This window comes from Phascolarctos cinereus, unplaced genomic scaffold, assembly GCF_003287225.1.
Source record: "Phascolarctos cinereus isolate Bilbo 61053 unplaced genomic scaffold, phaCin_HiC Scaffold_9;HRSCAF=440, whole genome shotgun sequence".
NCBI classification, from domain to species: domain Eukaryota; kingdom Metazoa; phylum Chordata; class Mammalia; order Diprotodontia; family Phascolarctidae; genus Phascolarctos; species Phascolarctos cinereus.
The window spans coordinates 136,444,538-136,449,695 of record NW_027556402.1 but is presented as its reverse complement, the minus strand read 5'-3'; the positions used below and the strand labels follow the sequence as shown (position 1 = coordinate 136,449,695).

Below are 5,158 nucleotides of genomic sequence, written 5' to 3'. Positions count from 1 at the left end.
TGTTCTTATAAATTTGTCTTAATTCTCTATATATTTTAGAAATGAGGCCTTTATCAGAGAGACTGGTTGTAAAAATTCTTTCCCAATTTTCTACCTTCCTTCTAATCTTAGTTGCATTGGCTTTGTTTGTGCAAAAACTTTTCAATTTAATGTAATCAAAATTATCCATTTTGCTTTTCATAATGTTCTCTATCTCCTGTTTGGTCATGAATTCTTCTGTTCTCCATAGATCTGATAGGTAAACTATTCCTTGTTCTCCCAGTTTACTTATGGTATTTTATAAGTCATGAACCCATTTTGACTTTATTTTATATGGTGTGAGATTTGGGTCTATGCCTAGTTTCTGCCATACTCTTTTCCAGTTTTCCCAGCAGTTTTTTTCAAAGTGGTTCTTATCCCAGAAGCTGGGGTCTTTGGGTTTATCAAATAATAGATTACTATAGTCATTGACTACTGTCTTGCATATTTAACCTATTCCACTGATCCACCTCCCTATTTCTTAGCCAGTACCAAGCAGTTTTGATGATTGCTGCTTTATAATACAATTTAAGATCTGGAATTGCTAGGCCACCTTCCCCTGCATTTCTTTTCATTAGTTCCTTTGATATTCTGGACCTTTTGTTTTTCCAAATGAATCTTTTTATTTTTTCTAACTCTATAAAATAATTTTTGGTAGTTTGATTGGTATGGCACTGAATAAGTAAATTAGCTTAGTAGGATTGTCATTTTTATTATATTAGCTCAGCCTACCCATGAGCAACTGATGTTTTTCCAATTATTTAGATCTGATTTTATTTGTGTGAAAAGTGTTTTGTAATTGTGTTCATAGAGTTCCTGGGTTTGTTTTGGGAGGACTCCTAAATATTTTATAATGTCTACAGTAAGTTTAAATGGGATTTCTCTTTATCTCTTGCTGTGGGCTTTGTTGGTAATATATAGAAATGCTGATGATTTATGTGGGTTTATTTTATAGCCTGCAACTTTGCTAAAGTTGTTTATTATTTCAAGTAGTTTTTTACTTGATTCTCTAGGATTCTCTAAGTATATCATCATGTCATCTGCAAAGAGTGATAGCTTTGTTTCTTCTTTGCCTATTCTAATGCCTTCAATTTCTTTTTCTTCTCTTATTGCTAAAGCTAAGGTTTCCAGTACAATATTGAATAACAGTGGTGATAATGGACATCCTTGTTTCACCCCCGATCTTATTGGAAATGCTTCTAGCCTGTCCCATTACATATAATGCTTGCTGAAGGTTTTAGATAATGCTATTTATTATTTTAAGGAAGACTCCATTTATATCTATGCTTTCTAGTGTTTTTAATAGGAATGGGTGTTGTATTTTATCAAAAGCTTTTTCTGCATCTATTGAGATGATCATGTGGTTTCTGTTGGTTTTGGTGTTGATATGCTCAATGATGCTGATAGTTTTCCTAATATTGAACCAACCCTGCATTCCTGGTATAAATCCTACCTGGTCATAGTGTATTATTCTTGTGATAAGTTGCTGCAATCTACTTGCTAGTATTTTCTTTAAAATTTTAGTGTCTATATTCATTAGAGAAATTGGTCTATAATTTTCTTTCTCTATTTTGACTCTTCCTGGTTTAGGTATCAACACCATATTTGTATCATAAAAAGAATTTGGTAAGATCTTCTTCACCTATTTTCCCAAATAGTCTATATAGTATTGGAATTAATTGTTCTTTAAATGTTTGATAGAATTCGCATGTAAATCCATCTGGCCCTGGAGATTTTTTCCTAGGAAGTTCATCAATGGCTTGTTCAATTTCTTTTTCTGAGATGGGGTTATGTAAGGATTTTACTTCCTCTTCGCTTAATTTGAGCAATTTATATTTTTGTAAATATGTATCCATTTCACCAAGATTGTCAAATTTGTTGGTATATAGTTGGACAAAATATTTCCTAATTATTGTTTTAATTTCCTCTTCCTTGGTAGTAGCTTCGCCCTTTTTATTCTTGGTACTAGTAATTTGTTTTTCTTTTTTCTTTTTTAACTAAATTAACCAAAGGCTTATATATTTTATTGGTTTTTTCATAGAACCAGCTCTTAGTTTTATTTATTAGTTCAATGGTTTTCTTAATTTCAATTTTCTTAATTTTTCCTTTGGTTTTCAATATTTCTAATTTGGTGTTTAGTTGAGGATTTTTAATTTGTTCTTTTTTAGTTTTTTTAGTTGTATGCCTAATTCATTAATCTCCTCTTTTTCTATTTTATATATGTGAGCATTTAGAGATATAAAACTTCCCCTAAGAACTGCTTTTGTGGCATCCCCTAGTTTTTGGTATGTTGTCTCATTATTGTCATTCTCTTGAATGAAATTATTGATTGTTTCTCTGATTTGCTGTTTGACCCAATCATTTTTTAGGATTAAATTATTTAGTTTCCAATTATTTTTTAGTCTATCTTTTCATGGCCCTTTATTACATATAATTTTTCTTGCATCATGATCTGAAACGGATGAATTTAATATTTCTGCCTTTCTGCATTGGATTGTGAGGTTTTTATGCCCTAGTACATGGTCAATTTTTGTGTATGTGCCATGTACTGCTGAGAAAAAAGTGTATTCCTTTCTATCCCCATTCAGTTTTCTCCAGAGGTCTATCATACCTAACTTTTGTAATGCCCAATTCTAATTCTTTTTTTAAATGTTAAAATGATTTAATAGAAAATGATTTATGTAGACATCAATTTTATAAATGTTAAAAAAGTAATTCTAAAAATGAAAAATAAAAAAATTGGTTTCTTGAAAAATAACACTTTTAAAAAAGTATTTCTTAAGTTCAATGATATGTACAAAGTATGCTCCAAAAATATTTGTTTAATTAATGTTTTAAATTTCCAACATCATTTAACCTAAGCTGGCCAAGCTATGTATTTTTGGTCATGAATATAGATAAAATAGTATATATACATATATATGAAGTATTCATTGTATTTTAAATAGAAAATAGAATAAAAAGCATGAATGTCTCATTCAAAACATTAATATGACATAATTTCATAAACACAAAATGAAAGCTACACTTGCAGTACATTTCCTCTTTAACTCAATTTTTTTTGCAGTTAAAATAATTTAGAAACTTATATAAATCTTACATTCCTATTTTTAAAAATATATTCTTTTAGAAGTTTTTAAATTCCACAGTTCACTTTACTGAAGTTAATCAATTATTAAAAATCAAGTGCCAAAATTTAAAAGAGCTTGAAATATTTTTGTCTTATTCGAACTTTATTGCTTTGTACAGACAGGTATTTCTCTTTTTACGGCAAATCATATAGTGGAATTTCAGGCTTTAATTAGGATAAAAACTTACTCTGTATTACCTTAAGATTCAAATTTATAACAATCCCTAGCAAGAAGTAGATCTGTAGAATATTCACTGAGTAAGAGCAGAGAACAGGCCTACAAGTGATGCCTTCCTTACTGCCATGATTGATTTCTGGGCTTGTGGACCACTTGTGAATCAGACCTTTCTCTAGTAGATGAGACTTCTGAACGAAGGGATGGACTCTCTCCTTATAGATACATCTGTAAGTTGTGTTTCTCCACACTTTATTCATCTTATTTCCCATTGTTTCCTATTGTGCAGAAAAATAGAATCATCCTTTGAGAATACAATTGACAGTAGGTCAAAATTCCATCAAGTCAGCTCATAATGCAACTCTTCCATGAACTGAGAATATCTATTATTTATAGCATAATTTTTCCCTTGAGATTTTGTGCAAAAATGACTGAATCTACTTCCAAAAGGAAAGAAAATTCTGTTTGGTAACTATTTCATATCAAGTGTCTGTGAGGTAGAACAATTTTCTTTTTTCTCCCATAAATATTGCTTATTGTAAAAATTTTTATTCCACAGGAAAAGGCTCCAAAGGTTTTTCTGCATTCTTCCAGTTGTGAAAATTCTCTTTGTACCATTCAATTGTTTTCTTTATTCCTTCTTTCCAGGGAACTTTAGATCTCCATCCCAAGCCATGAATTTTTTCTGATTTCATAGGATATCTCATGTCATTGGAAGGTCTATCATCAACATAATCAACCCAATTTTCCATTTCAGACTCTGAATTGGTTTCTTTGATCAATTGTATCAATTCTTTGCCAAGGTGTGCAATTGACAGCTCAAAATTGGTTCCTATGTTATGAATTTCACCTGGTTTCCCTTTCTTTAGAACAGTGAGAAAACTTCTACTACATCAGCAGCATAAAGGAAATTTTTTTTTGGAGTCCTGAACCACGAATGCAACATTTTCTGTTGTGTTGCAATAAAGATATAAATTTTGGAATAACCTTTTCTGCATACTGATGTGGTCCATAAATATTACTGCTCCTTGTGATAACAACTGGAAACTTATACTGTTCCCAGTAAGACTGTACAAAACATTCTGCAGCTGCTTTAGATGATGCATAAGGATTTGTAGGTTGTTTTGGTGAAGACTCATCAAATTCCTCATTAAGGCTACCTCCATAATTCATCAGTGCTCACGTAAATGAATTTCTCTCTTCTGGCTTCATAAGCAGCACTCACCAAAACATGGGTACAATAAACATTGACATAAGTAAACTCCAAGGCATGGACAAATGAAAGATCTACATGTGTTTGAGCTGCAAAATGGAGTATTATATCTACCTTCTCGGTTTCAAAAAGCAGTTTTATGAAGTGTGGTTCACAAATGTCACCCTGTATAAGCTTGTAGTTTTGTTTGTTAGAAATGGTTTCAAGGTTCTTCAGGCTTACACAGTAGTCCAGCTTGTCAATATTTATGATCATATAGTCTGGATAATCTTCTACTAGAGAGACTATCACATGTGATGCAATGAAGCCAGCACCGCCCATGACCAAGACTCATTTGGGGAAGCTGCTCAGTGGGCCAGGGGCTTCCCTGCCAGCAGCGGCTGACATCTCTGACTCAGCTCTGCACTCCCCAATTCTAATTCTTAAGGACACATTTTCTTACTTAAGATTCTGGATCTCCTTTTCCATCTGGTTGATTTTCTTTTTCATAATCTTCCTGTTTTTCTTGCATTTTTCTTATTTTTTTTCCCTCAATCTCTCTGATTTGATTTTTAAAACCTTTCAAAAGTTCCTCTATGCATTCTTTTTGGGCAGGTATTTGATATTACTCTTTGGATTAGGA

At 31.8% G+C, this 5,158-nt stretch overlaps 1 pseudogene; it reads right to left on the bottom strand.

Moving 5' to 3' along the window:
• Positions 1-3,848: 3,848 nt before the first annotated feature.
• Positions 3,849-4,923, bottom strand: LOC110217430 (dTDP-D-glucose 4,6-dehydratase pseudogene; annotated as a pseudogene).
• Positions 4,924-5,158: the final 235 nt, after the last annotated feature.